Raw genomic sequence first — 26,744 nt, forward strand, 5'->3', positions numbered from 1 at the left:
AAAGCGTTCAAAAACCAAGGTTTGCTTGTACTCTATATGCAAAGCAATGTCAAATAATGCTGCAGAATTTGACCAAAAACCAGAAAGTATCATCAATTTTCAGCCTCACTTATTGCTTACCATTCATGTCAGATCGTGTTTTAAGGTGGTTCTGATGACTTCTAAAACTGTTAATGGACTCACCCCCTCATATCAGTCTGACTTCATTAAACCTAATATCCAACCTCCTGCATTACACCGTATGAACACACGACTCCTGTCCATCCTGAGAGTTAAAACAACGTCAGCTGGCTGCAGGGCCTTTTTTCCTGTTCTATGCCCTTCCACTGGTATAACCTTCTTTATGGCATCACGCAATGTGAGCTGAAACCCAAAGTTAAATTTCACCGCTTTGCCTTAACTTTCAATGTACTTTTAAAAAAAATATAATTACTTCAGTTCTCATAACACTACTTCTTATTCAGTGAGATGGTCTTTGTCTCAGTAAATCTTTTCACCCAAATGCTAAAAGCAGATGTTCATTCTGCCAGGAGGGATACAACAAACAGTCTTTTTCTTCTTTTCCTTTCGGCTTTTCCCTTCAGGGGTCGCCACAGCGAATCAATTGTCTCCATCTAACTCTGCTGCATCCTCTTCTCTCAACACCAACTACCTTCATGTCCTCTTTCACTACATCCATAAACCTCCTCTTTGGTCTTCCTCTACACTTCCTGCCTGGTAGTTCAAAACTCAGCGTCCTTCTACCAATATATTCACTTTCTCTAGTCTGGACATGTCCAAACCATCTCAGTCTGGCCTCTCTGACTTTATCCCCAAAACCTCTTACGTGTGTTGTCCCTCTGATGTACTCATTCCTGATCCTATCCATCCAGGTCACTCACAAAGAGAACCTCTGCATCTTCATCTCTGCTACCTCCAGCTCTGTCTCCTGTCTTTTCCTCCCAGATGACACACCAAGTACCTGTCTCCCTGATCACATTAGCTGTAGTTGTCCAGTCATCTTGAAGCACCTCCTGGCCACCCAGGGCCTGTCTTAACTCCTCCTTAAAAGTAATGCAACACTCTTCCTTTTTCAGGTTCCACCATTTCGTCTTCTGCTCTGCCTTTGCCCTCTTCATCTTCCTCACCACCAGAGTCATCCTACACACCACCATCCTATGCTGCTTGGATACACTATCACCTACCACTACTTTACAGTCACTGATCTCCTTCAGATTACACCGTCTACACAAGATGTAGTCTACCTGTGTGCTCCTACCACCACTCTTATAGGTCACCCTATGGTCCTGCCTCTTCTGGAAAAAAGTACTGTATTCACTACAGCCATTTCCATCCTTTTTACAAAGTCAACCGCCATCTGTACTTCTGCACTCCTCTCCTCGATACCAAACCTGCCCATCACCTCCTCATCACCTGTTTCCTGCACCACCATGTTCATTGAAGTCTGCACTAATGACGACCCTCTCACTTCTAGGTATGCTCTGCATCACTTCATCAAAGTCCAACCAGAATTTTTCCTTGTCCTCCAGCTCACATCCTACCTGTGGAGCAACATTGAACATCACACTTTCGATTTCTAGCTTCAGGGTCATTACTCTATCTGACACTCTTTTTACCTCCAGGACATTCCTAACAAACTCCTCCTTCAAGATAACTCCTACTCCATTTCTCTTCCTATCTACACCATGATAGAACAACTTGAACCCTGCTTCTAAACTTCTAGCCTTGCTACCTTTCCACCTGGTCTCCTGGACACACAGTATGTCTACCTTCCTCCTCTGCATCATGTCAACCAACTCTCTACCTTGTCCTGTCATAGTTCCAACACTCAACGTCCCTACTCTCAGTCCTATACTCTTGGCATTCCTCTTCTCTCTCTTCCTACAAACACACTTTCATCCTCTCCTTCTTCGACCAACAGTGGTCCAATTTCCACCAGCACCCTGTAGGTTGCTCTAAATATTAACAGAATGTATTTTATCTTTTGTACTTGATTGGGTGTTTTTTTGTTTGTTTTTTTAACTATAGTGATACTATTTTTCTATTTGTATTCTCTTGTTTTTTAGAAAAGTCTCCATGGACAAGTGGTGAAAATTAGCACTCGTGCTAACACACTGTAAACTGACACATCTATAAGTTGTGCAACTGTGCAATGAGCAATGTGTTTTTTCCGTGTCATAAACATAAACAGCACTAATGGCGGTTGTTGTTAACTCGGACCTCGACCGATCCGGTATGGAAGTCATACGTTTGATTCATTCGCATGTTTGATTTGGCAAAAGTTTAACATCGGATGCCCTTCCTGACACAATCCTCTGTATTTACTGGGACTGACACAATAAGACACTGGCTTGTGCCCTCTTGCGGCTACATTATAACAGCAAACAACAAACCTATTATAATCATTGCTTTTTCAAGTATTCAAGCTAACTAACACACAATGAAGGTGCAAAGTGTGTGTTCATCTAATTCAGCGAGATCTGGCTCATGACGAATTATTTATGGCCAACGGATGACTTTTAATTACTATTAGAACCAGCCCGCAGGGCCATATTGGCCCGCTGGTGTTTTGCACACACCAAAACTACATTCCTCACAATGCAAATGTGGCGGAAGTCACTGCAGCGCAGCAAGCGGGCTTTGGTTTCATTGTTTATCAGCAGTCAGAGCGGATGTTGCATTTAGTTCCTCGCCTCCTCAAAAATTGCTAAAAGGAAGGCGGACACTGAGAGCAGGCAGTTTCAAGCCAGGTGGGAGTGAGAGTACATGTGAAGAGAGGTTAAAGATGAACCTGTGTGTCTTCTGCTGAGTTTGCACATTTCATCTCCGACACAATACCCCAGCTGCGCATCCAAGCTGCTCGGACACGCTTTGTGTTTAGCCACACATACGTGTGTCAACAACTGTTCTCTCTGATGAAGCTGAACAAAACATCACACCGGAGCTGTCTGACTGATAAACACCTTCACTCAATCCTGTGGATTTCCTAAGCCTAGAGCCTGACCCCAAATATTCATGAACTTGTACAAAAGAGGAGACGCCATCAAATATCATGTCAGTCTCAGACAAGTGAGCATCACAGACCAGTAAAGCATTTTCAGTCTTAAATTCAGTTACATTTGTTTCTACAAGACATGATGTCTCTTTGAAGGAAGTACTGTTTTGTCTGTGTCCAATAGATTTTATATTTATTTCAGTTGAATAGACTCAGGGTAAATTGCAGATAAGAGCCATGAGAAAGGGTACAACTGATTGGATTTTTTTATTTTACTATTTGAAAGCAGTGATTGGTAGGATCATGGAGCAGCACAATATTTTTAAAAATTACTTTTTTGTACAATAATGCATTATTATTGTGCATGCACAACACTATTATTCTTCATGCAATAATACATGCAGAATAATGCATTTTCAGTTTTATCATGCATGCAATTTCATTTATGCATATATCTTGATATTAACGAACATATTTTGTTTTTGAAGGACATTTACCTTTTTGCTGTTTGCCTGTTGAAAAGGTTTCCCCTTGAAGTTACTGACAGAGCCATAAGAAAATATTGCTTTATTTATTTAATCATTAAATAATATACACTGTGTTAGCTCTTGGTTTAATAGGCTATGTTAATTTCAGTGTTTTTTAATAAACACTGAACCAGTCCCACCCTCGGTTTTTGGACCTACCTGTATTTGACTTTGACATCCCTGGTCTATAGTCTCATATTTCACACTTTCTATTTAACTGCAGGCCCTGTTAGTCTCTCTGAGATATTTTCTGTCCTACCACATCCTCTACCTACCTCTTCATCCCACTCGTCTTCCTTTGTTCCCCTGTTGTTGCATGCAGTCAGGTGAAAAGCTCCTCTCTTGAAATAGAAAGCAACCTGTAGATGTGGCCAGTCTACTGCCACTTTCACACCTCTGGCTCAAAGCGGAACTGTTAAATTGCCTTAATTGCAACTCAGTATTGTGTACGAACATTACAAAGGCATAATGGATAGAGCTGCTGCTCCACCTCTAGGCCTGCAGCAGAGGTAGCAACACAATCTAATCCATGTTTGCATAAATGGTTAGAGCCAGCAGAACAGGAGGTGTGGTGTTTTAACAATATAGTATGTGTAACTTCCACAACCATGTTTAAAAAACAGCCGGTGGCAGTTGGCTCAAAAAAGAAGAAATTTTTAAAAAAGTTTCTTTGCCAAACATCACAGAGATGTAACCCATGTACAAGAGAAGATGAATTATTACATTCATGTATCATTTTATCGCTGGCAAAAGCATTACTCAATGAATATGTAAAACATTACTTGTTGTTTTTTATATGTCGCACCTCTTTTGCTCACTGAATGCGTTATGCTATTTAAAAGAGCCCATTGGAACAACAACACACCACTGGTCCTGAATAAAGGTTGTTATTGGGGGTGGGGAGAGGGGGGAGTTGCAGCACTTTTGTGCAGCCCCATTGTAAAAATGACTTTACTTTTGATTACATTCAGTTAAGGCACAGAATCATGCTGTGTATCTTAGAGGCCTGATATTATATCTGCTAATGAACAAAAGCACTGGGAAGCGTTGGTGACGAAACAAGGGGAAAAAAAGAAAGTAAAGTGACAAAGGCCAAGGTGGAGTGCATCCTACGGGAGCTTGTTACACTGTGCCCAGGGTCAGAGCAAAAGCAATTAGAGTAGACATCAATGAATGATGGAGAGACTGAGGAGAGATGGAAAACTAATGTAGCGGGAAACAGGGTGAGTAGAAATCTCTATACAGCACTGAGAGGTTGAACAGAAGCAGAGGGGGGTACATCATGGGAGACTGACAGAAGGAAACAAGGGAGGGGAAAAAAAGAAAGAGTAAAGGATCATAATACCGTAATAGTGAGGTGAAATAAGAAGAGATGAGGGAGGATGGAGCAGAGGTGTTGGATGTGACGGCTAAGGCACGGTTCATGCCACATGACAGGCCTTCAAAACGCAACAAGCTCCCACCCACCTTCACTCAAACCCCACAAGGCTTAGCTGACATGAATTAGTGATCTGCTCGCTTTCAATAATGTACAGAGCCTTTGACAAAAGCCCCGATTAAACATGGTTTTCATTCTGAACATTTAGATGGAGGCAGTGCTACAGGAGATAACAGTGAGAGAGTGAGTCAGGGTGGTAACGTGGTTGAGCTGGAGTTGCCTCTGATGTGGAAAAAATTAGGAATAAGAAGTGAAAGGAAGGATAGAGAGGAGAAAGAGGAAAACGGAAGATGGAAAAGTGGGATGATGCTGCTGATGTCAGTAAATGGAATGAAATATTAGGACAGGATAAAAAGAGGATGTGATGAAGTGTCAGGGAGAATGTGTGAGATTACACCATGAGGATGATGATGATGATGATGATGATGATGATGATGATGATGATGATGATGATGATGATGATGATGATGATGATGATGATGATGATGATGAAAAAGATGTCCCAATGTAGGATGCAGAAAAAGAAGTAATGTTTGTGAAATAATGAAATGACTTGGAGGAAGGGAGGAAAGGAGGCAGAAGGTATAAGACTGTTCAAGTTGATAAAAATGAAGGTTAATTTGAGGGTATGGTTAATTAGGATAATTTAGAACAAAAACAAAGAAATGAGCGTAGTGATGAAGTGCAGTAAGATGACAAGTAAGTGATGATGACAAGTACATCAGGCGAGAAAGTCAAACAACTTCTGTTTGCTACCCTGGTGGGCAAAAGACCTCGCAAATATTATGGTTGCATTAAAACAAATATAAGACAAAGTATTTTATTATGCTTATGCAGTGAGCGAAAATACAGCTTACAGCCGGTTATTCCAATAAAATAATAATACCACACTTTCACTGTCAAGTGTGGTCGGCATGTTTAAACAATTAGTGTTACGTAAGCTAGAATGAAGAGGAAAAACCCAAGTGAGAAAGCCTCATCAGGGTCAGAGTGTGTTTAGCTCACCGTCACTGCGCTGTTGGCACAAGCAGCATGAGCGAAACATTCAAACTGTCCATCATTGCTCTCTCATTGTTTCAGTGGCATACAAATGACGTCGAACTTTGGTGTGGTTATTAGCCTGTCAGGGATTTGAGGCAATTTCTCTTCTTTAGACAAAGTCATACGCACATTTTTTATCTATATTAAATCACTGGACCCACAAAAGTGGACCTTGGGGACTTTTCTTAACCCTAAAACATCTTCTCTACTTAATTTTGTTTTCCTGCAAGCCAGCCAACGCTGCCAGCCTCCACAATCAAGGACAAGAGACTGAATGACAATATTAGAAAGAGTCGTAAAACGCATTCTGCTTAAAAAAATGCAAGATATGTTTCTCAGTAAACAAGGTAGGATTCTGCAGAACATTCACAGGAAGTAGCGATTTAATAAAGATATAGATGCATCCATGTACTTTATTATGTGTAGTAGTAAAAAACAATAAGAATAATTTGTCTCCCCTTGGGGATTTTCAAAAGAAAATTATATTTGTAGGAAACTATGGTAACAACACCTCCGCTAATTTATCTTTTGATTAACAAAAGCTTTTTCCAGGGACAGTACATGAAATTTTGGCCCAGAGGTATAACAGCCTAAGTAGTTATTAAGGTTTTTTTTGTTATACATCCATTTTTATTAAACTGCTAAAAGTCATTTAGAAAGCTTCATACAGTACATTAACATTCTGAAGCTACTGTGGCCTTATTATGACTTTAATAAAAAGCATTATTGTAAACATCAGTGTATAAAAGACCATTACTGTAAAGAGGATTCTACTCATATATTGAGAACAATAAACAAAAAGGATAAACCAGAAAAACTAAGTCCTGTCTACACTGTAGTGATGGAAACAGACTTCCTAGTCAAGGCCAATGCTGAGATACAGTTTCCTCTTCACCATCATCCTTACGGCATAGAGATCACCAGTCATTAGTCATTGTCGAAAACAGAACAAAGCCTTAAAAAGATTACATTTCTCATGCAATGGGCCATCAATGTTTGTGTAAATAAACAACAACTGCAGCACATCAGTAGTCTGTCTGTCCTGTGCAAAACTTCACACTAGTTTAAAGCCTTTCAATGTAACTGTTAACCACTTAGTCTGACCATGAAGCTGTCCGTGATTTTTCTCTCCAAGGGCACGTCTAGAAAAATAAAACTTGCTGCTGCTGTCTATGTCTATGTTTTTTTCACGAATCATTAATTTGCTGATTATTTTAGATATGTAAATGTAACGCGTAATACTGGTTGTGTAAAATCAAAAGTCCAAATTTCAAAACAATTTTAAATAATAATCATTGTTTAAGTAATTAAAAGAAAAGACAGAATATATTCACTTTTGTGAAGCTGTCATGGTTTTGAATTAAAGAAACCAAACTGAATCAAGTATATTAAATATAAAATGCAGGATGAATGTGAACTACATTTTGGGCTGTCTACTTTTTAGCAAATCTGTAAACAAATCCATTCAAAAACCTTAATTTCTTCTATATCAAAAGATACAGTTTTTGCTTACGTGACCACTTGCATTTCTCAGAGCTGAAACTAATGGAGTTTTTTTTTTTTTTTTGTCATGCAGTTAAAGATATCCGAGAGTATAGAATAGTGACAATGTTCGAGAGAATCCAAGGTCTGCATTTATCACAAAGACTGCAGGCAGTCTTCTAGCCAAACATGTGTAGCCCTCTTCTTTAGCTGGCCGGTCACAATGGAACAGGAACAAAGACGCTGTTGGGACAATGGCTGTAGGTAAGTATACTAGCATGGTGCTCATTTCGCTCCTCACACAGCCTACAATTACATGGCTGTCTAGGTTTACAAAAGGAGTAGTGAGATAGAAATGGATGGTTTTTGAGAGAAGAGGGTGAAAGAAAAAGAAAGAAAGCATGAAATGTATAAAGAAAAGTGGCTGAAGGTCTGGAGAGAGGTTGAAAACATAAAAGGAAGAGGAGGAGGCAGTAGCGGTGACAGACGAGACTTCAGACTTCCATGGCTGTCTTTAGACTTAATGAAATGGAAGGGCGGAGCAGCAAAGAGGAGGGGACCAAGGAAAGACAGGGGTTTATACTTTGGAGGGGAACGCTCTTGCAAAATGATTCTTGCTGTAAATTTTCTTTACGTCCCCCCATAAATCCATACACAAGTGAAAGGAAGCCGGGTTTTGCTTCCTCAGGGGATGTGCAACATTGAGTTTCTGGAATCCACTGGACAAAAAAAAAAACTTTAAGACTTTCTTCATTGGACTAATATAAACAGATATAAACACATCCAATAGCTCAAAAGTGCCCTTCACTAAGCAAATACCTGATGGTGAAGAAAAGCAGCAACTTCAAAATGGAACAATGCCGTTTTCAATGAATGAGCAAAAACATCATTCATCACCTTTACAACTCCTGACCCCCTATTCATTTGCTTATACCAAATTTAATCTCAGATATCATGTAGATAAAATAAAATTCAAATATATGTCCTCGAACACAAGAGTAATGCTTTCACCTGCATTGACCATGTGTCAGTCTTGAATCTTGGAGTAAGTGTTAAGGAATGCATACTTTTTTTTTTCTCTTTTTACGATTGTAACACTATTTTGTTTTGTTTTTTTAACATTTCTTCCTAATAGGCATGAACTATCCAACATATTTCTTACATGGCTAATGCCCCACCCTTCCATTCAGACTCATAGAAATTCAATAAGTAATTCATGTGTAATTGGCAAAAGTGGCCAAAAAAAAAAAAAAATCCCAACTACACTCCTTTCTCTGGAACCATTTCAAAATGTCTTCCTTGCTACATACTAAATATATCCTTCAAACACATTTCATCATAATCCATGAAGCACTTTATTTGTTCTAAAGGAAAATGGTGTTAATGTGTTTTCTATGTTTTAAAAAAGGTTTATCAGGCTCTACTCTCAAATTTAATAGGTTGCTCAGCCAAGTTTAATGTAAATCTCTCAAGTGTTTTTTTTTTACATCAATATTTTCTTCAGGCGGCACGGTGGCGCAGTTGGTAGCACTGTCGCCTCACAACACGGCGGTTCCGGGTTCGAGTACCGCTCTGTGCAGAGTTTGCATGCTCTACCCGTGGTTGCGTGGGTTCTCCGGCTTCCTCCCACCTCCAAATGCATGCACTTCAGGTTAATTGGCCGGTCCCAAATTGCCCGTAGGAGTGTCCCCCACCTCACGCCATATGCCAGCTGAGATAGGCTCCAGCTCCCCGTGACCTGCTACGGCGGATGAAGTAGCAGATAATGAATGAATGAATATGTTCTTCAATTAAGAAACAGTAGGCTCATCACATAATCTACTACAGAAGATATTCAAACACTGTGAAAAACTATTTTGGACTACTAAATGTTATAATCCCAAAAACTTTTTTTCTATCAAATTTGTTTACTGTCATTATTAAAATTACACACTCAGAAGTCCAAAAGCCAAGGCTTTTTTTTTTCTGCTTGAAAATGCGCTTGTATGTGAGAGAATGTGTGTCTGCATGTGGAAGTTCCAGCCATCTGAATCAGGGTCTGCTTCAGCAATTAGGGCCTGGATGATTTCCCAAGCTAGCCGACCATACCCACTGCTCAAATGAGAATCACATTCTTATTGTGTTCCTTCGCCATTAATCATGTTTTCAAACGACTCTGCAAAATGACAGGACGTTCTAGCAGCTTGTCATCAGCCAGCTCAAAAATGTGCCAGTGGGGTCATAACTGCTGTTATAAATGCCCATCATCTTCAGCTTTCCAGTCCAACCTGTGCTTTTATTTTTTCTTGTTGTTGCTGTTGTTTTGTCTGGGAAGGGGGGAAGAAAGCACCAAATGAGCCAAAGCAGCTGACGGAAAGCAGATGAGGCACTTGTATGTGCCTCAGTCTCTCAGGTCTTCAAAGTTGGGTTCTGTATTTGCTTAAAGCACTTTCTTTAAAGCACTTTCTTTACTTTACAAAAACACCTCCAGTTCGCCACAAAATGCACAAAGGTTTTCCGAGTTGTACTCAACATAAGACAGGAGACAGAGTCGGAGGTAGCAGAGATGAAGATGCTGAGGTTCTCTTTGGGAGTGACCAGGATAGATAGGATCAGGAAAGAGTACATTAGAGGGACAGCACATGTTAGAGGTTTTGGAGATAAAGTCAGAAAGGCCAGGCTGAGATGGTTGGACATGTCCAGAGGAGAGATAGTGAATATATTGGTAGAAGGATGCTGAGTTTTGAACTGCCAGGCAGGAGGCCTAGAGGAAGACCAAAGACGAGATTTATGGATGTAGTGAAAGGACATGAAGGTAGTTGGTGTTGACAGAAGAGGATGCAGGAGACAGAGTTAGATGGAGACAATTGATTCGCTGTGGCGACCCCTGAAGGGGAAAGCCGGAAGAAGAAGACTCAACATTCTGACTGAATGTGTATATATATATATATATATATATGTGTGTGTGTATGTATGTGTGTGTGTGTGTGTGTGTGTGTGTGTGTGTGTGTGTGTGTATGTATATATATATATATATATATATATATATATATATATATTTCTATATACATTCAATCAGAATGTTGAGTCTTCTTCAACACTCTGATTGAATATATGTGTGTGTGTGTGTGTGTGTGTGTGTGTGTGTGTGTGTGTGTGTGTGTGTGTGTGTGTGTGTGTGTGTGTGTGTGTGTGTTTGAACTCAACGGTACATATGACGAAACTCTAAAAGGTTTTTAAAAAGAACCTAAATGAACATAGTTCAAAAACAAGTGTCCCTCACAAACCAGATGGTTTTCCATCAAAACCCAGAGGGGAAAGCCAATTAAGCATTTTGTGAGGTTAAGTGGTAGTTATTCATTTGAGCTCATCCAAATGGACAGCCTGTTGCTGTGCCAACACTGATGGTTCTCTTTGATGCAAGTGCATAACCAGCACTTTGAAGCACTCCACTGGGAGCAAGAGCCAAACCGGTCACATCGCTCACCACACAACATGGATTTGCGATCGTTCTTCCATCAACCTCGGCAAGTTCCTTCCTGTGGTTTATAAAAGCAGCCCCCCACCCAAACACACGCAAGTGAATACTGACCTACAGTATAAACAAACAACTGGATTCCATAAAGCGCCTCCTTGCCCCAACCTGTGTGTATGGTTAGCCCTTTGAAGCAGTAGCAAATAACTCAGAATCAGATGAGCACTGCCTCGAAGCAGATGGTGATAATACTTACCGCCCCAGATCTGAATTGACACAGTTGTGATTTCTGGTGTGCCTGTACGTGTATGTGTGTGTGTGTGTGTGTGTGTGTGTGTGTGTGTGTGTGTGTGCGCGCGTGCGTGTGTTTTGTCTGACTAGGTAAGGCAAAAAGAGATGGTTACCCATAATAGGATAATGTAGTAAATCTTTTTGTTTTGTTGTGCCTCTTATTTAAAAAACGTCAGTAGAGTAGAGCTAAAGGGAAAAAACACTAACACTAACATTAACACTATTTGTATAGTGACTGCGTATTTGTTTCACTAAAGATAATCTTCTCAGGTCTGCTAATGACGCATAGGTATTTCAGCCTTTTTTTATTGAAAACTGACTTCACCAGGATATTTCCATTGTCTGCCTGGAGTGTAAAGTGACAGCAAAAATAAAGACTGACAGACCAGAAAATCAAAAGCTTAGTTGAAAATTGTGTGCAAGCTAACCACAGCAGTATGTTTTAAATGTAATATATTTGCTTCACACCTAAAACATTAATTTGAAATAAAAAAATACAACTACAATAATGACAGACAGTGATATCAGGAATATTACACAGAAGATTTAACCATTTCAGGACCTAATTATGAACAGAAATGAACTGCTAAGAGAATTATTTCTTTCTTTTTTATTTCTTTATTTACAAGAAAGATTTCCTGGAAAGCGATCAAATGGTAAACTATCACATTCCACTATGTATTAAATGTGATTTCACAAAAGATGAACACAACCAATAACTAGCAGCTAATAACAGAATCTAGTTCCAGGCACTAAAGAAAATAACAAGTCTGACTGTGATAAATTGGGGTGAGCGTGGCCCTAAGGGCTTCATGCTGTCACTCATCTGCTCCATGTCCACATGCAGGGAGCTGAACTATCACAATGTTTACCAATATGCCTGACACAGTGGCACACGGCAACATTGTACACCCTCCACCCACTCAGCCATGGATAATTGCTCTGCACTTTGATTACCACCATCTATTTTAATGAGACCTTACCAAACCCATTCTCTCCTGTCCGCTTTCTCTGTCAACACCCATGCAAACACAGTACACGTATGCAGGGGGAGTGTGTGCGTGCCACTTAGACATGCATAAACATAGAAAATAGAACAATACTGAGAACCGTGTTCATCCCGGCGGCAGGAAATCGGAGGGTGTTCATTTGGCTAATGGATATGAAGAGAAAGGGAGACATTAGATGAAGACAGAATGAGGGAGGAGAGGAGTATATGAGCATTGGACGGTGGGAGGCCACTGAAATATACCACAACAAATTTTGTACAATGGCACAACAACTCATATTGTCGTTAGTAATTTCTTGCTACTGTGATATAAAAAGGCATACTTCAATTAAGCAGACTGGCTTTAATTACGCTGGATTTGTCTCACATGTCAGCGCCTGTTGAGAATGAATGAGCTTCTGCATTTCTGGTGCCTCTGCTCACTGCAGACTATCTGGCTGACAGACTCACCAGCACAAACCAGAACGACAAGGCTTAATCAATGGACTCATACTGTTCTAAAGACTCAGGAAGAACAGACGCAGAAGTTACCAAAATGGACTGGGTTGCGGATCAATGAAGGAAAATGCACTTTCCATGTTGACATCAGCAATCTTATTTTCCTTTTGTACAAACTGTAGCTTCTGTCATTGTGGCTCTTTGGTCTTTTCCTCAAAAGTAGCAGTCATTTACAATGTGTCTGCTTTTATTCTGAAACATTACGAACATACTCTCCTATAGTATCGCTAGAATTTTAAAAAAGCATTCAAAATAATAATGTACTCAAACAGCAAGAGAAAGCAAGGACGACTAGAAAAGACGAAAGCAAAAACAGCATTAAAACCCTGGCTATGAAAACTACACAGCCACACTCGGTCTCATTGGTAAATGAGATTTTAGGCCATCCGTTAAATTAGTTGAAAGTGTTTAGTAAGGCTGGACAATTACCCAAAAATATGTCAAAGCAAACATTTAGACCCACTCACCAACTTCAACTTGTTTAGTTGATTACTTTGATGAATATTTTTAGCAGTATATGTACTCATGAACAGCGGTTTGAAATATTATCAGTCACTCTACTGCAGTGGCGTTGATGCCAATATGAAAGCAAAAAACATACAAGCTTTACTTCTAAATGTCCCTACAAACATAACAGAAGCTCAGCCTTTACTGTCTGAGTGAATGTGAAGATGTTCTTCACCACAACGGTGATGGCTTCCTGACCTCTGGTCAGTCGTACGGGGGTGCTGAGCCCTGTTTGCATTGGGTCTGTGTCCAAAAGAGCAATGGAAAGACTCTCACTCACCATGGCAACTTAAAATAGCAGCACTGAGAAATAATTATTACACACAAAAACTATTAGCTTTAATGTAAGCAGTCCACGCATTCTCTCTCTTCTCATTTCTAAAACCAAACACATTCCCTTCTGGATCGTATCATTGTATTGTCCTGTTTGATTTACAGCACATAATGTCTTCCTATTCCCCTGGTGGTGGTATCAAATAATAAATTATCACACCATACCAATTAAACACACAAGCCACACTACAAATGAAGAAAAATCTATAGTATAGAGAGTGGGCTCTGGCAGATACTGTAAAAAGGGGCTGTTAATTCAATTTTTTCCTCCTTGGGGACATGGAAGATCGTAATGAGAAACTGGTAGCTAAATAACTATGATGGTAATAACAATGGGAGCATCTTTCAGAGCAGGCAGTTGACTCTTGTGACACATAGCCATTAGGTATTCATGAACACAGATGTTGCTTGGCCCACAAGCTCAATGGCCCAAAACACCCCTTGAAAATCCAAAAATCCTAATGAATTTCCCAAAGGAATGCACTGTTTGATCCCACACCAAGAAAAAGTAAGGAGATTTTGATGCTATAGGAGAGGTGAATGATTGCAGGAGAAGGACAAGGAGTAGATGGGGGGAAGGGCAACCCATGAGATGGGATAAAACAAGGAATAAGACATTCTGAATGAGAGTTCTGCGGATGATTCTCCATGACGTTGCCTTCTCACATAACACATTTTCAGCGACAAAGCTCATCTTCTTCCTCATGTCCAAATACGCGATCCTTAGAATGGCCCGGAGAAACAAAATCCTGTTAGCTTGATCGCACTTTGAATGTGTTGAAGTAGTCTCGACCAGGCGACGCTCCAGTGGCTTATCACTGACTAAGCTGACAGAGCTTAAGCATGAAGAGGACAGAGGAAAATGGGTACGGAGACAGGGGAAAGGGAACCATTGGAGTGACAGTACTATTAGAAATTATAATGAATACAGTAATAAGCATAATCAGATTTTTTTTCACAGTCATCCTATTGAAAAGGTAACTCTTGCAATTAATTCTGAGCTTTGAAAAACTTGATATGTATCTTTTTTATGATTTGAGACAAGAGAATTGACTTTTTCTTTTTCCATTAATTCATCATTTATTTTTCATTACACTGTAAAACCTAACAGCAGAACAAGGGACCGACATCACGCTGGAGACCTTCTACCCTGATGTTTTAGATGATTCCCTGCCACAACACACTTGATTGAGATGATCACCTTGATTGAGATGTTCAAGTTAGACAGAATCACTTCTGGGTCTATGTGTATGCTTTCAGGATTTTACCAGTTTGTATTTCAGTGTCACACGATGTGACATTATTTAAGTTTAAGTATTTAAGTTGTTTTAATTAACCAGCAAAACAAATGGGTTAGCTGTATTTGATGACAGCCCACTTTGAGTACATAGTATTTGCAAAGGAAAGCAGTGAGTAAAATAGATATGAACAGACCACGAGGCTCATGGATCTCTTGGGTTTTCTATTGAACACCATGGTTCTAGTGATCTTAGATCAGAGACATACAAGCAGTAAAACGAAGGCAGCATCTACTTGTTATGGCGCCTTGCCCTTGATGGCAGGGTATCATAACTCCTCTCTTGACTTTGTATTCGTGTGTGTGTGTGTGTGTGTGTGTGTGTGTGTGTGTGTGTGTGTGTGTGTGTGTGTGTGTGTGTGTGTGTGTGTGTGTGTGTGTGTGTGTGTGTGTGTGTGTGTGTGTGTGTGTGTGTGTGTGTGTGTGTGTCCTTGTGCCTCTGGGCGTGGCTGAGACTGGCAGCATGAGCTTCCAGCAGACACACTCGATACTCTTCCCCTATCAACCTTGGCAGTATTTAATCCTAGTCTCAACCTCGAACCTTCACCAGATCCTTGTGCCAACTGCAGTGGTAAACTTGGTGTTCAGGCCTCCCTTTTCTCTGATGTGTTTTTCCCTTGTGCTTCAGATCTCTCATGGATCCTCTTGCCAGCTTGACATCTGCTGCCCTTAGTTTGCCTGCCTTACCACTCGCGTCGATTCAGCACTACGCTGAACCCCGGACTCACTACTTCGGCTGCCAAATGCAGCACGATCTAGAACTGCAATGTCGAATGCAACATTGTCTTTTCAATGTTTTAAGTTAGCTTATCATTTCAACACTTGCAAAACAAAGATTTTTTCTTCATGTAACTTGAAATAAACTGGCTTGAAGCCAGCCCATTTCCTCAAAAATTTTGAGCTGAACTAACCAATCATGTTTTCCAGCATACTTCAATTCTGGGTGAAATAAGCAGCAAAATATAGTGTATTTTCTCCCCATTACTGGAAATATTCTATGAAATGTTAATATGAAAAGAGAAGCACTTTTACCAGCAGCCATTTGCATTGTACCATATCTTGCAAAATAACCCGGACATGTGGGGATATCAAATCTGGATAAAATGGTTTTTAACTAATAATCACAATATTTTTGTAGTTTGAAAAGACCCAGAATTGTAAGTACTACATTCCACTCTCTCTCTCTTTCTTTAGAAATTTTCTCATAATGTGTGCTTTTTATTTCACCCAATACATCTTTATCATAATATCAAAATCACAGTCACTTTTAAATACTATAACATTATGCAATTTAAATAAGCATGCAATCCATCTCTCTCTTTTATGGTACTTACAGATCACTAAACAACACTGAGAAGATAAATCATAATCTGTGTCTCTTCTTTTGTCAGCGTCCATTGCTGTCTTTCTAAAATAGTGAACATCAATGAGTTGGACTTACACCAAACGCATGAGGAAGAGGATGAGGATTTAGTCCAAGAGGAAAAAGAACCAAATGAATAGCCTTTGTTATCTTCTCTTCATATAAGTATTGATAAGACACTCATCATCCTTACATAGATCTCCTATTTAGTGAATAGCCAATTGACCAAGGCTGGTAGTTCGGACAGACAGTGGGAGAAAGACAGAGCAGAAGAAGAGCAGGATTTAATAGACAGTGTTGTTGATGGACGTAATTATAGCCTCTCTGTGTTGCCCATCCATTTTTTACAATATAGATTCCAAATGATGAGTCTTTGGATGTTCTTCTTCTCTCATCCTCTCAATGTTCTTGTTATCCTGTGATTTTCACCTCTTTATTGGAACAACCACTCATCTCCTGTCTTTCATTCTTTCTTTTTTTATTTGTGGCCCTTTCTTCCCATTTGTTCTTCCCATTCCTTATAGCCAAGTTCCCTGTCTTTAATACCCCTCTCTCCAAAATACCATAATCTTTTCACACTTACTCTTACCCTATCCTCCTCAAGTGCCTTTTCTTCTATCCTTACTGTTTTTTTCATCTTTACCATTGCCTCATTTTTTTTTCAAAATCTCGATGCATTGTCTTACAGTTTTAGGTACTGTTCATATTTCAAAAGACAAATAGTCCCCAATGGGTGGTTCATGTCCGTCTCAAAACACATTAGCAGTGTCAAGCAAACACACTATGACAAATGACAGGAGACTAGCAGCTGGCATCCTGCTGGTCATGCAGTCAGCCTGCAGAAGCATTGGAATGTACTCTGCACAAATCCCCAAGCGCAATACAAAACTAACCCACCAATACCGCACATTATCTGTTTTAAAAACAAAAACTAAACAAAATGACCCCAAGTCAGTGACATGCCTGCCACTGGTTGAGAATGCACTTGTGAGTCTCAACATGTATAAAGTGTGAGTGTGTGCAAAACTAAGCGGTTTTGCATGTGTCTCATTTGTACCTCATTGCCACAGTAAAAGACCTGACCATGCTTCTCTCATCACCTTTTTCATGCAAGGTGAGGTCATTCCAAGTAAATTCAGACAAACCTAATTGTGCTGGGTGATAATGTACCCATATAAAGTCTAACATATTTCAGTGTGCCATAATACCCTCTGTAATCCAGCAATGTTTCAGCACCCTTCGGAGTCCAGGTTTTATTCAAGGACAGGAGGAAAAACAGCTGTGCTAAGAGCTTAAGAGCTGAACCAAAGAAAGCATAAATCTGGGAGAAGAAATTTAACACACACAAAGACACACACTAACAAAACTCATTTTCTTTTGTATATTATTTTTTTCACATGGTTAAACAACCATGTACATTCAAACCCACATGTACAGAAAGTCTACACAAAGCAGCAGACCGGGTTGGAATGATACAGCTCCCAGTCTGCCAATTCAGTTTTATGTCTCAGCTTTGATACAAATCCTCACAGCATGGGAGCTCACTCCACCACCTGAGGTGCCTGTGTGTGGTTATGTGTGGGTATAAATGTCCAATCCGCCACCTGTTTGTTATCACAGGAAGCCAAACTCCCATCCAGTTCCAGAAGGTATCTTTGAATGTTTGTGTGCATGAGGACAAGAATTTTTATTTTGGTGTGTGTTTAGGTTGACATGTCCTGCATGTGAGTATATTCCAGTGGTGTGTGATCCATTTTGTTTTCCACATGAAGCTGTTCCTCATTAATCAAATTTACAAAGGGACAGTTTTATGAGTCGAGGCTCTCTTTCACTTCTCCACAGTAAAAAGTCATTGTTCTTCCTTCCTCGTCCAGCTCACATAACCCACCTTCTGGTCGGATTGGGTCATACACAATCACAAGAAAAGCGCAGTTCATGTTGATGCACAGGCTGTTCAATGATTTGTTTGCACTGAAATGTTGAGGTAAATGCTTTGTCATTTTTATGTTTTATGTGTTTCACACTTTTTTTTTGTAAATGATATAATGGTTGCACAAAAGCAGTTAAGATCAACCTATTAGATCTTGGTTTCAAGTGAAATAATTAGGAAGACCACAGCAATGCCCAAACAACGAACATCCACTGGAAAATGCAATGGTATAAATATATGCATGGAGGCACTGCTGACAGTCAAGGGTCAATCTCTTTGACCACATGTCTCATAGTCTTAAATGTTCACACTTCTACCAAAGTCCACTGGGAGATACAACAAATTCAGCAGAACAACTTTGCATCTTACCCGACATCGTGACAACTACGAAATAAACATAATCTGACAGCTAATCAGATCGGCCATCTGCTGGTCTGCCTGATGGTAGTTGGATTGGCCGACAAACGGAAAAGGAATAATTTCTATGAGAGACAAGCCCCAGAGATGAAAGAGAAAAAAGTGGAGAGAATGGAATGGGCAGATACATGGTAAGTCAGGGCTATTTGGTTGGTGGAGGCATGCAGGCAGCCAGACTGGAATACCAGGAAATGTAATTCAGAGAGAATGTCTGAATATGACATGTTGGGGAGCTATTCAATCTGTAGAGAAATCCTCAAGTGGCGCCTCACCTGGCATGATGGCAGCAAGGTTACAACTGTGAGCTCACTGCCTGTCAACCCCACTACACTCCATGGAGAAAAAGAGGAGAGGAGAGGAGAGGAGAGGAGAGGAGAGGAGAGGAGAGGAGAGGAGAGGAGAGGAGAGGAGAGGAGAGGAGAGGAGAGGAGAGGAGAGGAGAGGAGAGGAGAGGAGAGGAGAGGAGAGGAGAGGAGAGGAAACTGACAATGTAACTAAAAAAAGGTGCAGCCAATAATAAATAAGATTTAAAAGTTGTGGGTAAAAGTCTGAAAGGGGAGGCAGAAGGAATGCCAAGAGACAGAGGCACAATGAGACTCTGGAGAATGAATGGGAGAAAGATTGAGGAAGGAAAGGTGGAGTGAGTAAGGAAGTGATCCAGGCGCCAGCAGTGATTCTTCTCTGTCAAGCATGGCTCATAGAGAGTAGTGATAATTGACAACAGCGGCTGACGTTCTTCACTGAACCAATCTATTCATGACAATACCAAAACAATCTCCACCCAATGCCTTAAGAACTACATTAAGTAACAGCACTGCATCGCAGCGCTGGTGAACTGTGTCTATACAGAATGTCTTGAATCAAATATTATACTGTTCAATCGGGAGCAATGAGGAAGAACAAGTTGAAGCAGCATGCTTTGGGTAAATGATGGAACCCAGCAAATTACATTTAATAAATGCAAAATGATGCATTAATTCTGTTACAAAAAATTAAGAACCTGCGTCACCAAGCCTTTGTAATATATGTAAATTGTATTTCTAGTAACATTTTAGCAATGAATGTGTTAGATAATTAAATGTGTTTATATCTGTGCACACAGAACACATAGCATAGATCTACATAGCAGGAGATATTATTTTGTATTTTAACAGAACATACCTGGGGCATAAAGGGATGACCACATGAGTGGGAGCTAATATATCTGCTCTTGAGATTTACTGCCTCTCATTCGCATCCATTCAGCTTCTCTATTTCCTTTTGGTTTTCAGGATTTAATGTCAAATTCATGGAGAATAATATCAGTTAGGTTATGACTTCACTGTCCTTGGCAGTCATCATTCACCCTCTAAGACTGATGAAGAAAGCTCACTTTTGGACGCAGGTCCAAAAATCTTTTATCATACCTATTCATTCATACTTTTATACAGAAATTCACAGGTGCACACAAAGACAGAGAACCACTCATCCCTCCTCCCGGTGTCCTTTCCTCCTACACAGACGCACTCCTCTACCGTTCCATCCCAAAGAGACTGTACACAGTCAAACGAACAGAGGAGACAGTTATTGTCTGAATGCAATTATCTTGTAGTGTCCATCTCCTTGACTGCTGTGGGACAAAGAGCCTTCTGTTGACGAGGCTAGCAGCGTGTGAATAGGAGGTTCGACATCTTTGGCCTTTTCCATCGCTGTGGACATTCAATCTGCCCTTCACACATCCCAGTGGATCTGATAACACTAATCAAACCCCTGAGAAAGAAAGAGAGAGAAAAAGCACGATGCTAATGGCTTTAGTATTGTGTGTAAATCCTCTCTTATCTGCCGACTCGCTGTGTTAAGAGACTGGTCAAGGGCAGTGGGAAAGAATACGCTCTATACCCAGAATGTTGTGTTCTTGGTGTTCAGCTCAACATGACTAGTTTAGCACTGACATGAGACACACAACCACACATTGAGGAAACACTTTGAAATTGCATAAATCAAACACACACATCCAAGCACATGCAATATGTAAATGTGAACCATAATGATGCTTGAAAAAGCTGACCTGGCATTGCTTGGGGCTAATTATTCTCTGCCTCTCAAATTTTCCCATTGGAATTAACTCACAACACACACAGGAATACAAACATACACACACACACACGCTAACACACACACATACACACACGTGTGCGCGCACACACACACAAGCACACACGCTAACTGTTGTGCTGATTCTCTCTTTAGTGCTGTCTAGTCTGTGTGTCGCGACAACCAAAGAGAAAGAGGGACAAAAATCAGTGGAAAGGTAAAGGGAGAGACAATGAGAGAAAAAGAAAAGGCATGATGAATTATCTCCTAAATCTCCCTGTCCTATTATTGGGGGCGGGGGGTGTCAGCGTTTCATACATTTGGAATACAGTAGAAACATCCGTCTCCTTTTTCATTGATCTCTTCATCTTTTTCCTCATCTGCAGCTTCCTCTAGGGTGTGTCTTTTTTCAAAAATCTATATTCCTTCTTTCAATTTTTTGTTGTCACATTTTAATTATTTCACAAAGAAGCCCAAACATTCCTATGAGAACATATTCATGCTGGAAAGATAAAACAGAGAACATCTTGTTAAGATCTAATGATGCCACTTGTATTTGTGTACATTATTTACAATACGGGTACATTAACTTATTAAGTATTTTACCTTCCCAAAACATTTAAGCCATTATTGTTGCTTAAACTTTTGTTATTTAAATGCTTAAATTTGTATGAACACTAGCAACAAAAACTCTACTTTTGAAATGAGTCTCTGACCACACCAAGAGCAGAACATGCCACCAACACATTTCTTTGTTACTGGAAACAGGACTGGTAGAATTAATGCTAGAGAGAAACGGTTTGTTCAATTCTGACATTTCCAAGCAAGCCTCCATCAGGATTTTTGTAATGCGATAGAGTTTTTCTTTGGAAAACAAAAAAAAAATCTTAATTATCACTTATGAAACAACAAAATGACAAAGTGGGCATTAATGGACTGATGGTCATAGCAACCAGCATAACAAACACTTTATGCTAATAAGAGCTTTGAATTGATTCCCACCTTTCTCCATCACGCAGTCACAGACAGACAAACTCTCTCTAACCGAACAATAAACCTCTAACATATTGACTTAACTGAGAACCCATCTGAAGAAAATTGCAACTTGATGTGTCCCTAAAGTAAGAATTTGAGAATACAATATTTATTCAAATCTGTTACTCTAATTACAGTGGCGTCTTCTGTAGCTACCAGCGTCTTAGTTCAAAGCAGGGCAGTAGTATCCCCCTCCATCACAGTAATCCCTGTCAGACTGTATGTATGAATCAATTCTAAAGGCTAGTCTGCATATTATACAGACCACAAAGAATGTACCCATAAGTTTTGAATAACCTCCAACTCTGACTGTGTTCCAGTTACAACAACTCAAAAGAAAATACCATTTACACTTCATCTACTGTATATATTTGTATATTCCTCTTTGAGATGTGCACAAATATAAAGTAAGGTCCTCACAAATTTTGCGCATGAATCAAACATCAAGGATCTCTTGAGCACACACGTCAAGTCACTATGAAAGTTGATTCAATATATAGAAAACAGCACCTAAATTATGGAGAATGCATGCACTTGATTTGCATACATACATACAGTACATACCAATGCGTGCACACAGAATCTGTGCACCAGTGTACTGCATGTGATGGGAGTAGGCGTTAGATTCAATAAGTTTGTGCACAAGCTGTTAAAAAAAGACAGCTGGGAGTGTGGATCCCATCGTTAACAGATACACCCCTTGTTTTTTTGTACACATAAGCACAGTGCCGCTGCTGCTGTAGAGTGTTTCCCTAACAGCATACTTCTGTCAACGCCACTTGTCTTTGAGGGAGTGAGTCAACTGTTAGAGCAGAAGAGAGGATTGTGATGGAGGTGGTTGAAAGCTCTGCGTGTGGGCATGTGGGCGCATGAATGTATGTTTGTATACACTAATTCCTCACGCTTTGCAAGGGTGAGCAGATGTCCTCCATGTGTGAGCATGTGGCAGGTCTGGTACTGCGTGAATTAAAAGACATACAACCGTACCTCATAGCCTGCATTATAACGACTGCAGCTGTGATTCACACCGTGTCATCATTTCTAGCACTTATACAAGAAATCACAATCGGTAATTCATCATCTGGTAAGGCTCGACATTTTTAGCACCGTGGGACTCTGAAAGATAGAGGACTTGGAAATGTTGGTCAATTAAATACAAATAGAAACACAAAGAAAACATAATACAGGAATATTGCCATGGTCAATGGGTCCGACATAGTTGGCTTTTGAGATGCACAAAAGGATTTCCTTTCCATCCTGCAGTTTCTTTACGAGTCACTTCTTCTTACTATATGATGCAGATTTAAATGCAGGACTAAAAGCATATGAAATGAATGCATGGGTACAAGACGCTCTATGTTGTTCACCTCTGAATGCTATGAGATATTCATTAGATGGAAAAAGAGAACCCAATAAAAATTTGCTGAAAGGTTGCTCTTACTTTTAACGTGCAAGTTTCTGACAATCTCTACCTACACACACACACACACGAACACACATGCACACACGTGCGCACACACACACGCACGCACGGAGACACACACACACACACACACACACACACACACACACACACACACACACACACACAGTTGAGGATGGTCTAATCTAACTAAATCTCCCAGAAACAGTTTTCCATCCTCCCATCCATTCATTTGTTCATCCATCTAAAAAGCATATCCCTCCATATGTCGATCACTGCTCATTATTCTTCCAGTTTTTCCAATCCTTCCTCTGTCATATTTGTGACCATCCATCTATCTTCCTCAATAGCAAACAGAAACCATAGCGCAAAAGAATGTATGCATTCTTTTTGCACATACAACTCATGAGAATTAATGAAAAAAAAGTCATTTTATACTGGATGGTAAAATAATTTCTGAAGTTTCTGAAATTATTTCTGAAGAAATAATTTCTAAAAACTGTTGTCTTGGGTTGACAATAAAAAGTGACTAATCAAGTTAAATCAGAGCAAATTAAAAAAACACAGATATTTAAGTTGCCATCCTTACACAGTCCAGAGGGACTCCCACTGACTTACATAAGCAAATCACTTCAGTAAGCATTTTTTAATTCATCTACTATAGTTGCAGTTCAAAAATGTCTCAATGTTTTTTGAGGATCCCACAAGAATGAAGATTTAATTTTGAATAGGAAATGGAAACACTCACACAAAAACGCAATATTGAGTTTTTTATAGAAAAGGGAATTAGTCTAAACACATAATTAACTTGTTTTTTGTTTTATTTGGAAAATAATCTAGACCAAAAAAAAGCTTCAAATATCTTGCAACCTGTGGTGACTTGATCTGATGAAAAATCTCTGCCAAAAGATTCCCCTCTGTGCAAAAGCGACTCGTCATCTCCAAATCTGAACATGTATATTTTCCTCAAAACTAATTTCCCTGTGAAAATGGGATTTTAAGTCTTTTGAGGCTCCTTTAAAATTCTAATAAACTAATTCCAAGGCTGATGTTAAAGGAGGCCTATTTTGGTTTTACAAGGCACTGTTTGAATTTGTTTTACATTATGATGTTGGTGGGCTTGGAGGGAAGAGGAGAGGGTTAGGATGCTGGGTGATGCTTTGTTTTAATGCATTCCAGCATCTCGTTTTGTTTTTTCTAACTCCTCAAACCATAAAAGAGGAGGGGAAAAAATAATATGTGCCGACTGAGTCTGGTTCATTGTCTCGCCATATTCCTGTCTCAGCTGATTTGTTGCACAGACAAACAGCGAGATGCTTCCTCCCGACAAAAATAAATAGTGTATATTAAAGTAATAAAAGTCATGTTTTTAAAAAAAAAAAGCCAATTCACACTGCAGAAAACAAGCTTGTGCCTGCAGCCATATGTAACACTATCAGATTGTCTTCATATACAATAATATTTTTGCTTTACATTACAGCAAATTTTATCTCCATAAAGTATGTGGTTAATTATTCTAACTATTTTAGTCTAGCCAAATGAACCAGGCACAAATAAAGTAACAAACATCATACACACAGAGAAAGAGGGACTGAACAGTTGATCTTTTTTCAATTCACTGCTATAAGATATTATATTTCCATCGGGGGACCGTAACAGTCCACTGGGATCCTTTTTAATGTAAATTTTCTGTGTGTACTTTGACATTCCTCCATGTAAGGAGAGTTGAATGTGCCCTTCAAACTGAAACCAGACATCCACCCATGTGCTTGACTATATTCAGGCATGTAAGAATAGATTTCATCACAGGAACACAGAAAACAAAGAACATGAAGGACACAATAATTAATTGCCCAGGGAAAGAGGTGAATACAAAACCGTGGTTAAGATACAGGGCATAGAGCAATACAATAGTAATTGCATCCACTAATGACTATAATAACACACTGTACCTTAACACTGGGCTGCCTCTGTTGATTGCAATCATTGTTAATTGCACATATTTAGAACAATTCAGACGAGTAGCAATTGTAACTGTTGCTGCTCAGACTAGGTCCCTTCCATTGAAGCCATTTCACAGAATAACTAAGCATGAACTCTTTTCAAACTTCTGGGAAAAACCTAATTATGAAGAACCAAAATGACAGTCTTTAGACTATTCTAAAACAATAAGCATCACTGCAGCTAGCGCTTGACAGGCCTTCATAAAACATAAAGACTATGTTTATCTGTGTGTTCACATTAACAGCAATGTCTCTGTTTGAGTAATGCTGTAGCTGCAATTCATTTCCTGTTATCTCTCCAGTGGCAGAATATTGTCTCTGTGTGGAGGGCATGTAGAGTAAAACCAATAAAAATTAATTTCCAAAGAAGACATTTACCTTACTATGCGGGTAAGGTAATTTATCTATCCATGCTCATGAAAACACATGTATAAATTAAATACCTCTAGCAGACATGTACATACGTCCAAAACATAATTGCATGCGTTCAGGGATGAATAGGTTGGCCTGGCTGGAATAAAATATGTAGAAATCTGATGCACACAGGGCGCACAACAATAGGAGCAGCAAAGTAATGTATATTATAACACATATGGTGTTGTAATGTGGGAATAGAGGAGCTCATTGTTTCTATCGTCCTCATTTCTCTGCTGTAAGTTGCCTGAGCACACAGAAGCATACATGCATATATACATACAGTAAATACCGTACGTGGGTGGAATGGTGGTGCAGCGGGTAGAGTTGTTGCCTAACAGTAAGAAGGTCCTGGGTTTGATTCCACCTGCGGAACTTTCTGTGTGGTGTTTGTTATCTCTGTGTCTACGTGGGGTCCGGCTTCCTTCCGCCTCTAAAAATGCTAAATTGTCTGTTAGTACTACTGTGTGAGTGAATGGATGTTTGTGCTCTATGTGTGGTCCTGTGATAAATTGGTCACTTTTCCAGGGTGTACCAAGTAGTCAGCTGAGATAGGCTCCATTGTGACCTCGATTTGGGTAAGTAGCTGTCTTGTCTTTAAAAAAAATGAAAATCCATCCATTTTCTTTCTGCTTTTCCACCGTGCGCGTCACAATTATTGCAAGAGCCTATCCCAGCTCGCTATATGGGCAAGAGGTGTGGTACACCCTGGACCTGTCGCCAGTGCATCACAGGGCCAAATGTAGACAGACAACCATTCACTCACATATTCACACCTACGGTGAATTTGGAGTAATCAATTCACCTAAGCTGCATGTTTTGGGAGGTGGGAGGAAGCCAGAGAGAGGCTGGAGAGAACCCACACAGACATGGGGAGAACATACACCGAAAGGAATCAAACATGGAACATTTTTGTCCAGTGAGGCAACATCGTTACCCACTGCACCACCGTGCCATCCCAAAAAGATGAAGATGAATGAATAAAATAGTTTGGGTCTCTTTTCTAACAATACTAGAGACTTTCTGTGGCCTCACAAGAGGAAATAAAAAATTTAGCACTAATATTCTGGTTATTCTTGTAACAATCTGAATGTTATACAAAGTGTTTGTTAATAATAATAATAATAATAATAATAATAATAATAATAATAATAATAATAATAATAATAATAATAATAATAATAATAATAATGATAATAATAATATTACTATTA

At 39.6% G+C, this 26,744-nt stretch overlaps 1 protein-coding gene across 1 annotated transcript in view; it reads right to left on the reverse strand.

Annotated features, from left to right (window-relative positions):
• fbxl17 (F-box and leucine-rich repeat protein 17) overlaps nt 1-26,744 on the reverse strand; it is a 207,662-nt gene that overhangs the window by 67,905 nt on the left and 113,013 nt on the right. The gene's annotated exons all lie outside the window — the stretch shown is intronic.

Source organism: Antennarius striatus, chromosome 3, assembly GCF_040054535.1.
Source record: "Antennarius striatus isolate MH-2024 chromosome 3, ASM4005453v1, whole genome shotgun sequence".
Classification (NCBI taxonomy): domain Eukaryota; kingdom Metazoa; phylum Chordata; class Actinopteri; order Lophiiformes; family Antennariidae; genus Antennarius; species Antennarius striatus.